Genomic DNA, 18,670 nt, shown 5'->3' on the forward strand with positions numbered 1-18,670 from the left:
TTAATTTCAATTTTTTTTAAGATATTAAAAATAGTTTGGAGTTCAATAATAAGGTTTTTGATCCTAAAATTAGTATTTAAAAATTCATGTTTTTTTTTATAAAAAAAATCATGATTATTGAGTTCATTTTTTTTAGTAGGATACCAAAAAGGCCCTAAATTGCCCTTCATATAAATACTTCAATATTGATTGTTTATCCCCGCTAAAAAATTTGTTAATTTTATGAACCCAAATCTTCTCTTCTAGCGAAGGTGTGAAGGTCTTTGACTCCCCAATTTTCCTTCGGTCCTCATATGTACATTGGGGAATTTAAATTTTTCGAATAGAATTAAGTGACTTAAAAAATCCAATTGTAACCTCCCAAAAGGAGTAACTGGTTAATTTGTTTGAAAATACACCACGTGACAGACTTGTGTTTGCTTTCCAAATCAAGCTTGATTCTTGGTTGAGAATGGGCATTCGCAGCTTCCTAAAGCAAAATCAGAGTGGACTTTCTCTTGCTTGGTTCATCGTCATCTTCTTCTTCTTCTTAGCAAAAGTCCAAACCCTAAGTCGAGAACGTATGTAACGAAGAACCCACCCAATCTCTTCTCCGTCGAATCCACGCCTAGACTCAAAGTCGACAACTTGTGTAACAAAGAACCCAGCTGATCTCGGGAATGTGGGTCGCTGTTGATTGAAATCTTCGATGGAGGTAGGATCGAAATTGAATTTATTTCAAAGTAATATTGGGAAATTTTATGCGATTTAGGGCTTGTTTGGGAGTGCTTCTTCTCGAAGCGCTTATGCCAGTCGCGCTTATGACATAAGCGCTTCTACAAAAAAGCAGTTTGTCGTTTGGATGTCACATTTAAAAGTGCTTTTACACTACATAAAAACGCTTTTGATATTTTGTTGAGTGTTTGACTAACACAATAAAAACACTTTTTAAAGTACCTTAAAAAAAATTAAAGAAAATAAGCCTTTTTATATTTACAGAAAATATCTCAATTTCTAGAACAAAAGAAACTCCTTGAATAGAAATCATCCGTTGAGTAATTCACTATTAAGATGTTGGCCTTGCAATCTATTTGGGTTTCTGGTTGGGGATCACATAAGGAACTGGATGAAGCCAAGTTGAATTTTGTTGCTGCTGAGGTACCAAATTTGAATTTTCAATGGGATGCATATCTTTGCCTAATCTTTCTAGGCTCAGTAACCTAATGGGCTGTCCTGTTTGATTTTCTTGATTCCATGCCGGGAGACCCCATGAGTTTCTTAAATGTCTACAAAGGATTTCTTCAATCTGGTAAATCTTAGTAATGGTATCATAAGAACTTTGTAAAATACCAAGCCATGGTGTGTCAGTAATTAGCTGGTTTGATCAATTTAATAGATGTGGAATAAAATCAGAAAATAAAGAGCAACTCTCTTTAATATTGAGAGAAGCCATGAGAGAGATGGAATAGAAGCTTAAGGGTTTCCATGGGTGTTTTGGCATCTGATAGGTTTTGGCGTCTATTGGGCTTTTCGCGGGTAGTGTTTTGGTTTTAATAGGAGAGAAAAAGAGAGAGAACAAAAAAAGAAAGAAAGGGTAATTTGGCATTTAAAAAAATTAAATATGGGTATTTTCGGCATTTTAAAAGTTTCATTAAAGGGAGCCAAGTGCTTCCTGTGTTTTTGTCCTGCAGCGCTATTAAGAAGAAGCACCTCTCAAGTGCTTCTTCCAAAACCACTCCAAGTGCTTTTGGATCTCACCCAAAGCGCTTTTGCAATTTTTGCCAAACACCATTTTTAAAAGATAGAAGCACTTTCACCCATTTAGAAGCGCTTTTCTTTGCTCCAAAAGCACTCACAAACGAGCCCTTAATGATTGGGATGTATTCTAAGTTTGAGTTATTGGACAAAACATTCCCTTGGCATTGGTAACCATTTCATTTTGAAGTTGTTAGATATTGATATGAGACGGTGAGATGATAATTTGTGGCCTTAGGGCCAGTTTGGCATTGCTGTGCTGTGAAAATAATCGCTGTCAAATTTGCTGTGAGAGAAATCAGCTGTGAGAGAACACAGTTTGGCGTTTGGTAAACTTTTTGTTAGAAGTGTTGTTGGTATGGATTCCCGTATAATCAAAAAATAATTGCTGCATAATCATTAAATCCAACGTCTCTTTAAAACTGATTCTTGTATAATTAGAAAATGAAAGCACCTTATTAGCTGCTTTCCCAAATAGCTTTCTCTCACAACAATTTTTAACAATAAGTGATTTTCTCATAGTTTACCAAACGGGTTGGGCTTCCCAAAATTTTTTAAAAATTACTTATCACCCCAAATAAGCAATACCAAACGGGCACTTAATGTGCATTTGTTAGTATAATTTGGCAGCTATAATGGGGTTCGGACCAGTTTGCAATATTCAAAAGTGTCGTCTCAAGTTTTAGTAATGAGAAAATGGCAACTATAGATGAAATGGGATTTGGACCGGTTTTCAAACTTGCATTCCCTTGTTTGTTTAGATCTCTTTGTTTATTTGTGGTAGCAAACTTTAACATGTACAACAACTCGATTACGATGCACCAAAAACCATGAAGATTGATCCAAGTGATTTAAGAAAAAAAATTATCAGTTGCAAGGATGGTGGATGTGATGTTGAGACTAGTGGTTGGTGCAAGAGGGCGGACAAAAGTGCAACTAGTGAAGTGTATGTTGGGAAAGATGGGAAAGTATGGTTGCCTCAAGTCCGCCAAAGAATTGAGGAAATAGTTAAAGTGGACAATGAATTCCTAGTGGGATTTGTTTTATTTACATTGGGGACTCTACTCTATCCACCATCGGGTGAAGAAAGTTCGAGTTCGAATTTCCTAGTGCCTTTGAGGGACCCAAAGGAAATATATAAAAATAAAATAAAATTGGGCTAGGATTGCTCGTTATTTCTTAAGGTGTTTTGTCTTGATTCCATTGTGCATGACACAACACATGTTGACAAGTCAGTATTTGTAACATACCATCTCAATTTTTTGTTTTAATATTCAAAATTTTATTGTAAATTACACTTTGGAAATTTTGACTTTTTCGTAAATTCTTGATCAGTATGAGTTTTGACAATTTTCTTTGCATCATTACGTAGAGCTTGTTCTCACAAGTTCATAGACTCGTACTACGAATAAATCGGAGTTATAACAACAAAGTTATGGTCAACGGAAGTTTGGGACAATTTCGTAATTTTAAATGAATTTTTTTATATAAAAAACCTAGCCAGATGGCCCAATGAGAGAGCAGTGAACATTCTCTCTCTTCCCTCTCTTTCTCTTTCTCTCTCCCATCACTCCCTCTCTCTCCTCCCTTGCACGCCACAGCACAGCCTCAGTTTCCAGGCCATTTTCCATCGCCTTCACGAAAATTATTCATCTCCTCCTACACAAATCGCCCCAAAGACCTAACCTTAAAAACCAAGGAATAAGCTGAATTTTTTTATATCTAAAAAGTCCATATTTCTCCGCAGCCAACGCTAGATTTTCGAGAGCCACACCGGCCGTTTTCAGCTAGTATTGGACTTGGTTCCTTCATGAAAAACCTTCCCCTCCCTATCCTCTACCTTTTCCCCAAAATATCTGACCCATTAGTTTGCCGACAAACCTAAATTTGTTGAAAAACCTTGAATTTACAGCCGGTTCCGACCACTTTTTGCCGCTGAGCCAAGTATAAAACTTTATCCTCTCATCAAGCTTGATATTTTGGTATAGGTCTTGAACAGCGATTTAGCATGCTTGAATTGACGAGATTTCATCGGATTGGTCCCATTTTCGGATATGTGTTACTCGTATCATCAGGAGTGTGCAAGAACTTAGAGCATCCAAAATGGGTTCCATAAACCACCTCCTTAGACAAATTTTAGGGAGGAATTAAAAAACAACAACTCCAACCATGCTCCCTATTCACCTCCTAAAATAGGGAGACCTCTAGGAGCTCCTAAATCTGAGGAGAGAGAAAGGACTCCTAGTTGCTCCCTATAATTTAATGATGCTTTGTTTTATGCATTATTTAAACTTTTAATTAATACTAACTATTTTTATATTATTTTTAATAGAGATGGACCAATTATATTGAATCAAAAAATAATTATAGTATTTATGACTCCCTAAACTAGGGAGTATGATTGTAGTTCAAATTTTATAGAGAGCTCCTAAAATAGCTTTTGTGTGTGTTTTTAGCTATATTTTAACTAAAAAAAATAGAGAGCATGATTGTAAATGTTCTTACGAATCTAGAATTGGAGGTGCAGATCTTCCGGATTGATAGTTCCACAGTTAAGGTTGTCGATCGACGTCCGATTGTGTTGTTGATGATGATCTGACCGTTGGATCATAACCAAACTCTTGAGACGTCTTTAGTGTAGTGTTGTTGACCTTTAGGAATTTCCAGACCGTCTTAGCCTTGGAGAACACTTGAGACGATTTGAACGTTTTGGTTAGGAATGAAGGGAATTTATTGTGTAGGGATTTCTAAAATCCCATGAAGCTATGAGAGAACAAATCATCTAGCATATACATATCTAAATATGAAATCAAATGAAGCGGAAGCAAGACTAAAAGCTAAAGCTTCATACAAGTCTCATTTTAGGTCCCAATCTTTCTAGACTTATGAAAACTTGCACCATTGACACTAACATCAAATATTAAAGAGAGTGTAGAAAGAAGACATACCCTTGGAGCGAATCTTGAAACCAAGGATGGTGTTCAAATAGAGGGATTGGTCCCTTAGATGTTGATACACCACTTTGGTCTCCAAATAGACACAATGGTGTTGTGCCTTCCCAAAGGATCTTCACCAAGGATGGAGGAGAATAGGACAATAAGAAAGCTTGGAGGGAAGATGAGTGTTAGCCTATTCTTCTCCAAGTGGTTGGCCAAGAGAGAGAGCAAGGTAGGAGGCTTGATGTTTCCTTTTTACTAAATGTCTAACTTGAAATCCTAAGGAGGTGTGGAGCTATGGCATTCTATTTATAGAACCTTATTCGTGTCACACTATGTGACACATGAGCATAGAGCCCATGTGTGCTGCATCCCCTCATCCCTTTACGATTTACCATTTCTATAAATATTTAAGTTATGTATGACCAAAACTAAAGTTCCATGACTTCAATTAATTCATCAAGCTAATCTAATTAGTTTAATTGATTTAATGACTTAACTAATTAAATCACTAACTTGTCTAACAAGCATTGGTCGTAGTCAACCTTATGTTGATCGTGTCAAGTCTTGGGTCAATGGTTTGACCTTTGACTTTGACTTTGACCAAGCTGCAAAATCAATTATTCTTTTTTAAATTCTTGATCCATACGATTTCGATGTGCGATCTTATAAGTTCTAATTAGCGAGGCCGTGGGTAAGAATGATTTCTTCTAAACCGAATGTAAACTGTATCCCTCTATACAATTCTCCCTATTGGTGAAGGCTAATGTAATTAATCCTTACAGGGCTTCCATAAACCATGAGTGACACCTAGTGTTTGTGCCTAATAAATCACGGCCATGAGCTGGCCGAAGGAGCCCCCCTTTCTCGGCCCTGGCACTTGCTCGTAAAACTGAAACGCAGCGTTTCAACAAGGCGCTTTGCCTTCCTGAAGACAAAAGAAAAATGCCAAGGCATGATCATCTCGGCCTCGAGTGCAGGTCGAGGCCGAGGCCAAGCAAAATCGCGGCCAGAAATATTAAAGTCAGATCATCACGTGATAGCAGGGACCCATGCTTCATTTAATGAAGTAGCGCCCGTTTAATGCAGCAAACCCACTGGCCACAAATAAGCATTTAATGCATGAGGGAAGGTGGGAAGTGACTGAAGTCAGGTTGTGGCGACAGAAGACAGAGTGATTAGACGTAGACATTCTCACAAGAATTCTTGCAGCTTGAGAGATTAGGTCACCATCTATTAGATCAATAAATGCGTCTCCAAGGCCAGCTGCGCAGAAACCACCATTAGGGCGGCGGCCGAGATTCACCAGGATTTATGGGGTCACACCACCGTGCTTCACGATCCCAAATGTCGATTGGACACCCACTTGCGCTAATCAGACTCCACTATGCGTAAATTCAGCCTCGATTACTCATCCAGGAACTCTTCCTATAAATACAAGGCTCGAGCTACATTCAACGGGTTCAAACACCAAACCAAAGCCTCCCACGGAGCAACTTATTTTTTCCTGTAATGCACTTTCAATATCTTTACTTGCTTTCCTAGGAGTAGTGTTAGACTGTAAGGAAAATTCATTCATCAATATATCATACGACCCTTGATTTTCAAGGTGCCGGAGCACCATCTCTGTTGTTCGTTCCCTCACCCCATATATCATACGACCGTCGCTCCCTGAGTGACGCGCCGGAGCATCGCCCAAAACCCACCACCAACACCACTCAACGGCCTTGTAGTTCAGGCCGTGAACCTAACAGCCGAGACTAGTTCCTCTCTTGGCTATAATCGTTTGATTAGAAGACGAGTTCAAACAGGCGCACCACTTATCCATCCTACACTCATCAACATCTCGATGCACAGTAGATCGTGCTGGCACGCCCGCGCACAACCGCATCACACCCAAAAGCAGGAAACCGTGTGTCAACGCACATCTCCTCGGCTCGGAACTCCAAGCTGTGAGATTTGCGCGGCAGACACTTTTGGCACACCCGGTGGGACACTTGTCAAACTTATGGTGGAAACTAGGGCACAGGCAAAGCTCAAAAACAAAGCAGTCGAAATGACTTCTGAGACTCCTGAGTCCACCTCACCAATCACTGTCATCGAGACCGAACACGCGGTCAGAACCTCGGCCAGCGTCCTAGAGACGACGGATCGTACGGCCGAGTCCATGCAGGAACAGGCAGTAGTGGAGGAGCTGGTGTCCAAGCAGGCCTACAGGATAGAAACATCCTTCATGGCCGCAATGGACAGGTTCTCCTCGGAACTTCGAACGCTTTTTCAGGAGAGGATGCCGGTAGCCTTGCCCGCGACACCTCCCAGAGCCGGACCGGGGAGCCAAGAGCGCGAGAGAATCGAGCCTTATGGCGAAAGCAGCAGCCTCGGCGTATCGGCCCACACCCAAGCATCAGGCTACGACCAGCATTCTTTGCCGCCAACAAACAACTGGGGGCAGTCCCAGCCCACATGGGTGAATTCGGGGCCAACCTACTCGACAGAAACGACGCGCGGACCACTCCATGCTTTGGCCGTATCACTAGGGCACGGCAGCCTCACGCATCCTGCGATCCATCCACTCGGCCCAGTTCACACTGCGGCCGTCCACACCCATCCTGGCCCAAGCAACGCGACAACCGTATCATCACAGCAGTACGGTCAGAGCAATCCGACCGTTTCACCACCAGTGCAGGCGTCATTGTTTTCATTGGGCTCTCACCTTCACTACGGTTCGACCAATCCGCCGTCAACGCATACGCACCTTGGCCAGACCCACGGCGCTCATCTGGCGTCAACCAGCGCGGTCATCCCGGCCGAGCCCCTAGTTTAAGTGGCCCAGGAGACAAGGCCACAGAACGAGGTGCCACAGGTCACGCGGCCGTATGCAGCCCAGCAAGAGGCGCCACCTTAAGGGGTCCGATTCGAAGACGTCCGGCGGATGACCGAAGACGGCCTAGCCCAAAGGCGGCCGGACGTACCGAGATACACGAGGCCGTACCCGCCAGAAATCGACCGAATCCCTCTTCCCCGGAACTATCGATTGCCAGAATTCATGCTATTCTTCGGGGATGGGCAAACCTCCTCCATTGAACACATAGGCCGTTTCACGGCCCAGTGTGGGGAAGCCGATTCGGACGCCTAGAAGCTACGCCTATTTGTTCATTCTTTGACCGGCGCCGCGTTCTCATGGTTCATAAACCTTCCGCCGAACTCAATAAGGGATTGGTCGGATATGGAAAGTGCGTTCCACGAACATTTCTATCAGACCAACCGAGAAATAACGGTCCCCGAGCTGGCAAGGATGAGCCAGGCGTCGGACGAATCACCTCGCGATTACCTACAGCGATTCAAAACATGTAGGAATTGGTACCGCACGAACCTACCAGAGAGGGAGTTCGTCAAGATGGCCGAGGAAGGCTTGGAATTTGAATACCGGAAGAAATTCCAGGGAATCGAGTTCCGGGACATGCATGACTTGACCAACAAGGTGGACAGGTATGCGTCCTTGTTGAAGGAAGAGATGCAGAAGAAGACGGCCTCAAAGGGGACCTACTACAGGAATCCCATCGTCAGCTACGCCGAAGCAGACGACTTCGCGGAGGCCGAGGGCGAGGAGGTAGAGATGAGTTCGGCCGAAGTCAGCATAGACAAACCCTTCGTTTGCAGAGGGCTTGTTAAAACTGACAATAGCCGCACAAAAATCCCCGACGCCAAGTTCGCAACGCGGGAAACGAAGGCCTACACGTTTGCCTTAACAAGGGCCGAGGCTATCTTCGACCTGCTATTGGCCGAGAAAAAGGTCAAATTGTCCTTCGGCCATAAAATTCCGAAACCCGAAGAGCTCAAAGGGAAAACGTTTTGCAAATACCACAGTTCTTGGTCTCACAACACCAACAACTGCGTTGTCTTGCGAGACGTTATCCAGAAATTAATAGACGAAAAGAAGCTCTAGTTTCCGGAGAAGGCGGCCATGCAGGTCGACTCCAAGCCGTTCCCTCCACCTGTCGTCAACATGGTCGACGCCCAACTCCCAGGCGGGTATAGGGAAGTCCGTCGATCGGCGAAAGGGAAGGAGCCACTGGCCGAACTAGAGCCGGCCCTTTGCGAGTGATGCAAGTATGAGATCGGTCAGCCCAGACCGCAAGAAAACAAGAGGAAGGCCGCCGAGCCATCTCAAACGACCATAAAGAGATTCAGTGGTCAGTACGACCGACGGCAGACTAGCAGAGCTGTGTTCAGCCTTCTGGGGCCACAAACCCCCAGAACCTCGGTCAGCCTCGAAGAAGAGGCCGCTGTTGCGTAGATACAGCTGCACCAAAATGGATTAAGCTGCATCCTCAACTTGTGATACTCGCAAGTGCACGAGCCGTTCGGTAGTATAGCGTATGTAAGTGCGAGGTCGATCCCACGAGGATTGGTGATTGAATGATCCAATTCATTTCTCCTACACAAAACAGAAATAAAAAAAAGAAAATAAATAAAACAAGGAAGAAAGAAAATAACTAACTCAAGTAGATAAGTTCCCAAGTTCAATTAGATTAACGGATTGATTCTAGCTAATGTATGATTAAGCCATGGTGTTTGGTCATAACCTTGTGTTCCTAATTCCCTAATTTGATCATTTGTTGTCTAACCTAAAATTAAGCATTAGGAACCCATTAAGCATAGAAGAACAATTTAAACAACCAAGCATGTATCTAATCCCTGTTGTCGAATGTCCATACATACTCTTCCTATTCATAGTTCAATTCGAATTAAAGCATGGTGTATACTCTTAATTCAAACCAAGATAGCTAACACGCAAGCCCAAATGGTGATCAATCATTCAAACAAGCATATTAACTTATAAGCATAATGAATAAGAACAAAAACCATAATTGAAACTTGGAAACTAATTCAACTTGAAACTAAAGAAAGAATGTACATAAGGAAAAGTAAAGTAGAACTAAGAAATACTTAAGCAGAATTTCAGCACAAATATTTCATTACAACAATTGAAAACTAGAAAATGAAACTAAGAGAATTTGAGGGAGAGAAGGGAAGGGAGCTCTAGAGAAGTGTTTGAGAGCTCCCCCCCTTGGGGTGTGTTTACAAGCTTAGAGAACCTCCCTATTTATAGGCCTAAGGAAGTGAAAAATCTGAATTCAATATGGCTAATGCATACAACACTTGTTTTATAAAATCTGAAATGGTTGATGCACTTGTATTAGAAAATTTGAATTGGTTGATGCACTTCACCAATAAATCCCACCAGCAGCCCTAGCTCATCTTCATGTCACCATGACCAAGCTTCCAACCAGCTCAATAGCTCATGCCTAGCTCACCATGACCAAGCTTCCAACCAGAAATAATAGCTCATCCTGAGGTCAGCATGACCAGCAACTTCAAGGGCTTACGAATTGGGCTTCCCTTAAGCAAATTAAGACTTTAAGCACTCAAACTTGAAGTTCAGAATGTCTTCTTTCCAGCCATATATCATTTGGGCCAATCCAAGGTCGGTGTCGGAAGTTAAGGCCAAAACAAATTGCTAACTCATTTTGCGCGCTAATAAAATATATCCTGAGCATGGCTCTGTGTTTGCTAGGTAATAGACTCATATTTATCCAATGGGGCTGCATTTTGGATATGTTATAGTACACACCCATTGGAACAACTTTCATGAAGAATGCGGCCTCATCCGAGCTGTGTAGGTTGCTGAAACAAATATTGCAATGTGACCTACGGAACTGGACTGGCAAGGGGCTGTAGCCAAAATGAGTTTGTCTTTAAGCTCTTCATCCATTCATCCAAATTAGGCCTTAACATGCTTGAATTGCATGAATTATGCTCTCTTGCTCTATTTGCCTACAAAACACACAAAGGGAGGCAAATAACTTAGAAATCTAGGAAACTAAGCAAAAGAAGTAAGTAAATAGGGCATGTATATGTATGAAATTATGAGCTTAACACACCCCCAAACTTAGATTTTGCTAGTCCTCGAGCAAAACAAAAGAAAAACGAAGAAAAACAAAACAAAATAAGAAGTTAACTAGACCACTTTCGTAGGTAACTCGATTGCATTGAGCGTATGCAACAAGCCTTTAAACCTCTAGGCATCCCTAGTAGGAGGAGTTGTGTCTCCTGAGGGTTTAACAGATACGATACCCACAAACGTTTTTCTAACTCTACAAAACAAAATGGTTAGAAAACTTAATAGATTTGGTAGTCCTTAAGCAAAACAAAAAAACAAAAACAAAACAAAAACAAAAACGTTAACCTTCCAACCGAACAGAAATTTTAAACTTCATAGACATGGCTCAACAAGGAACAAAACAAGCACTAAGGAAGTTCTAAACATTATTCAAGTGCTACCACAATCTCACAAAAATCATGCTCAAGGTGTGTGTGTGAAGTAGCCATGAAGATACAACTCATGCTTCTCAAACAACGATATGAATTCCTGCAAGAATGAACACAAGTTTGCCAAGCTAAACCAAGATCAATAGGACTTTACTTATGGATGTAATGGGGTTATGGTAATGGTTAGACAAAGAATGGATTTTGGAACACAAAGTCTAAGGAACAAAGTAGAGCATGTCATATAAACAAGATCATTGACATTTGACATGTAAGGCATATAAAGTGAAAAGCTCACAACACCAGATTTTGCAATTGAATCACTTCACAATTTGATTTTGACATTTACACACTTCGTATAATATTTGGCCCAATTTTGCGGCTCTTTGCCCTAGATCACCTTGATTTCTCCTTGTATCACCCTAGGGTCGTGACTACATTGGCCACACTTCTTTTCTCTTTTTCTTTTGATTTTTTTTATAGCTCATTTATTGCCTTGAATACATTACAATCTCAAATACAATCATACTCTACATGTCCCCTAGATGGTAGGATGTTTAATGGATGATAAGGTGATAGAAAGAAATGGCTAAGTGTTTGAGCACAAAGGGGTTTACAATGGAATATGTATTGTATGGGTTGATGGAGGAAAAAGAAAGAGGCTTAACAAAGATGGCCTAAATCATATCTTAGTTATAACTTAACATTCCAGTGAATCACACAAGCAAAAATGCATACAATTGGGTAAGACATGCAAGAGTTGTATAATCATGGCTAGGTGCATAGAAAGCTCAAGAATAATTATGTGAGACTTAGCTAGCAAAAGAATAAGATTCAGACCTAACATAATGCTTATCAAATTCCTAAGAGCCATATTAGAAGTTAGACTCAAGATTTATTATTGGTGTGGGAAGGAAAACTGAAAATGACTCAAAGAAAAGAAACAGAAAAGAAAAACGTGAGGTTTCAAATTGCTGTTTTGCTCAATTTCAACATATAATCTGTTTTGACATGTAACTTTCAGACCACTTGGTCAAATTTAACGTTCTTTATGTCGTTGTATTCAGCATGAAAAAATGAAGAACACAACGCGGACCAAACTTTCAAAACAGTAGCAGAAAATAAAAAATTTTAGCAATGAAGAAGCCTACGTTTTCAGACACAAACACACAAACTAAAAAAACTTTCCAGCACCCCCAAACTTAAATGAAGCATTGTCCTCAATGTTTGAATCCATGTAAAGCATACAATGCACATGAAATCCAGGGTAAAGGAATGAAATGAGAAAAAAATAAATAAATAAAAGAAAGAGAGTTTAGAACTTCCCCTTGAAGCGATTAGGTCGAGTGTGATGCACTTGGAGGTCGCGACTTCTCCCATTGCTCCACACTTCCCATTCTTATGATTGAGGTTCCCATCTCTCTCCATTTTTATTCAGCTATCATAAATTGATCCAATTCCATGCTTCAAAGCAACAAGCACCAATGGGTTGTGTAAGCTGGGACTTAAACCCAGTTCTCTTGCTTGTTGGGCAATTGTCCTTTTCTGTTGGACTACAAACACAACTTGTCCATTAACGTCATTAACTTTAAAACTTGAAATTGTTCAGTTAAGACAAAAAAAAAAGAGTAGGAAAGCCAAATAGAATCAAACAATGTTACCGATCCCCGGCAACGGCGCCAAAAACTTGTTGCGTAGATACAGCTGCACCAAAATGGATTAAGCTGCATCCTCAACTTGTGATACTCGCAAGTGCACGAGCCGTTCGGTAGTATAGCGTATGTAAGTGCGAGGTCGATCCCACGAGGATTGGTGATTGAATGATCCAATTCATTTCTCCTACACAAAACAGAAATAAAAAAAAGAAAATAAATAAAACAAGGAAGAAAGAAAATAACTAACTCAAGTAGATAAGTTCCCAAGTTCAATTAGATTAACGGATTGATTCTAGCTAATGTATGATTAAGCCATGGTGTTTGGTCATAACCTTGTGTTCCTAATTCCCTAATTTGATCATTTGTTGTCTAACCTAAAATTAAGCATTAGGAACCCATTAAGCATAGAAGAACAATTTAAACAACCAAGCATGTATCTAATCCCTGTTGTCGAATGTCCATACATACTCTTCCTATTCATAGTTCAATTCGAATTAAAGCATGGTGTATACTCTTAATTCAAACCAAGATAGCTAACACGCAAGCCCAAATGGTGATCAATCATTCAAACAAGCATATTAACTTATAAGCATAATGAATAAGAACAAAAACCATAATTGAAACTTGGAAACTAATTCAACTTGAAACTAAAGAAAGAATGTACATAAGGAAAAGTAAAGTAGAACTAAGAAATACTTAAGCAGAATTTCAGCACAAATATTTCATTACAACAATTGAAAACTAGAAAATGAAACTAAGAGAATTTGAGGGAGAGAAGGGAAGGGAGCTCTAGAGAAGTGTTTGAGAGCTCCCCCCCTTGGGGTGTGTTTACAAGCTTAGAGAACCTCCCTATTTATAGGCCTAAGGAAGTGAAAAATCTGAATTCAATATGGCTAATGCATACAACACTTGTTTTATAAAATCTGAAATGGTTGATGCACTTGTATTAGAAAATTTGAATTGGTTGATGCACTTCACCAATAAATCCCACCAGCAGCCCTAGCTCATCTTCATGTCACCATGACCAAGCTTCCAACCAGCTCAATAGCTCATGCCTAGCTCACCATGACCAAGCTTCCAACCAGAAATAATAGCTCATCCTGAGGTCAGCATGACCAGAAACTTCAAGGGCTTACGAATTGGGCTTCCCTTAAGCAAATTAAGACTTTAAGCACTCAAACTTGAAGTTCAGAATGTCTTCTTTCCAGCCATATATCATTTGGGCCAATCCAAGGTCGGTGTCGGAAGTTAAGGCCAAAACAAATTGCTAACTCATTTTGCGCGCTGATAAAATATATCCTGAGCATGGCTCTGTGTTTGCTAGGTAATAGACTCATATTTATCCAATGGGGCTGCATTTTGGATATGTTATAGTACACACCCATTGGAACAACTTTCATGAAGAATGCGGCCTCATCCGAGCTGTGTAGGTTGCTGAAACAAATATTGCAATGTGACCTACGGAACTGGACTGGCAAGGGGCTGTAGCCAAAATGAGTTTGTCTTTAAGCTCTTCATCCATTCATCCAAATTAGGCCTTAACATGCTTGAATTGCATGAATTATGCTCTCTTGCTCTATTTGCCTACAAAACACACAAAGGGAGGCAAATAACTTAGAAATCTAGGAAACTAAGCAAAAGAAGTAAGTAAATAGGGCATGTATATGTATGAAATTATGAGCTTAACACACCCCCAAACTTAGATTTTGCTAGTCCTCGAGCAAAACAAAAGAAAAACGAAGAAAAACAAAACAAAATAAGAAGTTAACTAGACCACTTTCGTAGGTAACTCGATTGCATTGAGCGTATGCAACAAGCCTTTAAACCTCTAGGCATCCCTAGTAGGAGGAGTTGTGTCTCCTGAGGGTTTAACAGATACGATACCCACAAACGTTTTTCTAACTCTACAAAACAAAATGGTTAGAAAACTTAATAGATTTGGTAGTCCTTAAGCAAAACAAAAAAACAAAAACAAAACAAAAACAAAAACGTTAACCTTCCAACCGAACAGAAATTTTAAACTTCATAGACATGGCTCAACAAGGAACAAAACAAGCACTAAGGAAGTTCTAAACATTATTCAAGTGCTACCACAATCTCACAAAAATCATGCTCAAGGTGTGTGTGTGAAGTAGCCATGAAGATACAACTCATGCTTCTCAAACAACGATATGAATTCCTGCAAGAATGAACACAAGTTTGCCAAGCTAAACCAAGATCAATAGGACTTTACTTATGGATGTAATGGGGTTATGGTAATGGTTAGACAAAGAATGGATTTTGGAACACAAAGTCTAAGGAACAAAGTAGAGCATGTCATATAAACAAGATCATTGACATTTGACATGTAAGGCATATAAAGTGAAAAGCTCACAACACCAGATTTTGCAATTGAATCACTTCACAATTTGATTTTGACATTTACACACTTCGTATAATATTTGGCCCAATTTTGCGGCTCTTTGCCCTAGATCACCTTGATTTCTCCTTGTATCACCCTAGGGTCGTGACTACATTGGCCACACTTCTTTTCTCTTTTTCTTTTGATTTTTTTTATAGCTCATTTATTGCCTTGAATACATTACAATCTCAAATACAATCATACTCTACATGTCCCCTAGATGGTAGGATGTTTAATGGATGATAAGGTGATAGAAAGAAATGGCTAAGTGTTTGAGCACAAAGGGGTTTACAATGGAATATGTATTGTATGGGTTGATGGAGGAAAAAGAAAGAGGCTTAACAAAGATGGCCTAAATCATATCTTAGTTATAACTTAACATTCCAGTGAATCACACAAGCAAAAATGCATACAATTGGGTAAGACATGCAAGAGTTGTATAATCATGGCTAGGTGCATAGAAAGCTCAAGAATAATTATGTGAGACTTAGCTAGCAAAAGAATAAGATTCAGACCTAACATAATGCTTATCAAATTCCTAAGAGCCATATTAGAAGTTAGACTCAAGATTTATTATTGGTGTGGGAAGGAAAACTGAAAATGACTCAAAGAAAAGAAACAGAAAAGAAAAACGTGAGGTTTCAAATTGCTGTTTTGCTCAATTTCAACATATAATCTGTTTTGACATGTAACTTTCAGACCACTTGGTCAAATTTAACGTTCTTTATGTCGTTGTATTCAGCATGAAAAAATGAAGAACACAACGCGGACCAAACTTTCAAAACAGTAGCAGAAAATAAAAAATTTTAGCAATGAAGAAGCCTACGTTTTCAGACACAAACACACAAACTAAAAAAACTTTCCAGCACCCCCAAACTTAAATGAAGCATTGTCCTCAATGTTTGAATCCATGTAAAGCATACAATGCACATGAAATCCAGGGTAAAGGAATGAAATGAGAAAAAAATAAATAAATAAAAGAAAGAGAGTTTAGAACTTCCCCTTGAAGCGATTAGGTCGAGTGTGATGCACTTGGAGGTCGCGACTTCTCCCATTGCTCCACACTTCCCATTCTTATGATTGAGGTTCCCATCTCTCTCCATTTTTATTCAGCTATCATAAATTGATCCAATTCCATGCTTCAAAGCAACAAGCACCAATGGGTTGTGTAAGCTGGGACTTAAACCCAGTTCTCTTGCTTGTTGGGCAATTGTCCTTTTCTGTTGGACTACAAACACAACTTGTCCATTAACGTCATTAACTTTAAAACTTGAAATTGTTCAGTTAAGACAAAAAAAAAAGAGTAGGAAAGCCAAATAGAATCAAACAATGTTACCGATCCCCGGCAACGGCGCCAAAAACTTGTTGCGTAGATACAGCTGCACCAAAATGGATTAAGCTGCATCCTCAACTTGTGATACTCGCAAGTGCACGAGCCGTTCGGTAGTATAGCGTATGTAAGTGCGAGGTCGATCCCACGAGGATTGGTGATTGAATGATCCAATTCATTTCTCCTACACAAAACAGAAATAAAAAAAAGAAAATAAATAAAACAAGGAAGAAAGAAAATAACTAACTCAAGTAGATAAGTTCCCAAGTTCAATTAGATTAACGGATTGATTCTAGCTAATGTATGATTAAGCCATGGTGTTTGGTCATAACCTTGTGTTCCTAATTCCCTAATTTGATCATTTGTTGTCTAACCTAAAATTAAGCATTAGGAACCCATTAAGCATAGAAGAACAATTTAAACAACCAAGCATGTATCTAATCCCTGTTGTCGAATGTCCATACATACTCTTCCTATTCATAGTTCAATTCGAATTAAAGCATGGTGTATACTCTTAATTCAAACCAAGATAGCTAACACGCAAGCCCAAATGGTGATCAATCATTCAAACAAGCATATTAACTTATAAGCATAATGAATAAGAACAAAAACCATAATTGAAACTTGGAAACTAATTCAACTTGAAACTAAAGAAAGAATGTACATAAGGAAAAGTAAAGTAGAACTAAGAAATACTTAAGCAGAATTTCAGCACAAATATTTCATTACAACAATTGAAAACTAGAAAATGAAACTAAGAGAATTTGAGGGAGAGAAGGGAAGGGAGCTCTAGAGAAGTGTTTGAGAGCTCCCCCCCTTGGGGTGTGTTTACAAGCTTAGAGAACCTCCCTATTTATAGGCCTAAGGAAGTGAAAAATCTGAATTCAATATGGCTAATGCATACAACACTTGTTTTATAAAATCTGAAATGGTTGATGCACTTGTATTAGAAAATTTGAATTGGTTGATGCACTTCACCAATAAATCCCACCAGCAGCCCTAGCTCATCTTCATGTCACCATGACCAAGCTTCCAACCAGCTCAATAGCTCATGCCTAGCTCACCATGACCAAGCTTCCAACCAGAAACAATAGCTCATCCTGAGGTCAGCATGACCAGAAACTTCAAGGGCTTACGAATTGGGCTTCCCTTAAGCAAATTAAGACTTTAAGCACTCAAACTTGAAGTTCAGAATGTCTTCTTTCCAGCCATATATCATTTGGGCCAATCCAAGGTCGGAGGAGGAAGTTAAGGCCAAAACAAATTGCTAACTCATTTTGCGCGCTGATAAAATCCATCCTGAGCATGGCTCTGTGTTTGCTAGGTAACAGACTCCATATTTATCCAATGGGGCTGAATGTTGGATATGTTATAGTACACACCCATTGTAACAACTTTCATGAAGAATGCGGCCTCATCCGAGCTGTGTAGATTGCTGAAAAAAATATTGCAATGTGACCTACGGAACTGGACTGGCAAGGGGCTGTAGCCAAAATGAGTTTGTCTTTAAGCTCTTCATCCATTCATCCAAATTAGGCCTTAACATGCTTGAATTGCATGAATTATGCTCTCTTGCTCTATTTGCCTACAAAACACACAAAGGGAGGCAAATAACTTAGAAATCTAGGAAACTAAGCAAAAGAAGTAAGTAAATAGGGCATGTATATGTATGAAATTATGAGCTTAACAGCCGCCCTTAGGTCGATAAAAACTTTCAAACCACCGGTCATAAAGGATGACCGTTGATACCATGCACGGCCTGGGGGCAGGGCCAAACCGCTGACGAAGACCCAACTGAGGAGAATACCGAGACAGGTTCAGCAGGCCAGGATGCAGTCAACCGAGGCCGAAGGCTTCAAGCGCCAAAAGAAAGTGGCGACTGCGGACGGGCCGTCATCCAAATCGGTTGTTTCCCCGGCAGTAAAAACAGCCAGCACCAAGCCTCTGAGGACGTGGCGCCCTAGGCAAGACAAGAATCCCCGTGGATCATCGGCCAATTCAGCTCAGCCAAAGGCCGCGGTCATGGAGAAAAAAGACGAAGGTGTCGTCGACATCTACCTCGGGAGGGACCCCCCTTTCTCGGCCAACGGTTTGTCCTTTCTCAGGGAATTCCATAAGGACCATTCGGCCACGGATCTGTATGGCATGACCCCTGAGAACCGTGAAATCCTGGAATTGGCCCTCAAGAACACAAAGGCGGAAGCGCTCCTCATCACCAGCAGTTCTGACTCGGCCATTAAGGCTGTATACCAGGCAAACAGGGAAGCCAGAGCAAGAGGCCTGC

The sequence above is a fragment of the Prunus avium genome, chromosome 2 (assembly GCF_965620075.1).
Source record: "Prunus avium chromosome 2, drPruAviu1.hap1.1, whole genome shotgun sequence".
NCBI classification, from domain to species: Eukaryota; Viridiplantae; Streptophyta; class Magnoliopsida; order Rosales; family Rosaceae; genus Prunus; species Prunus avium.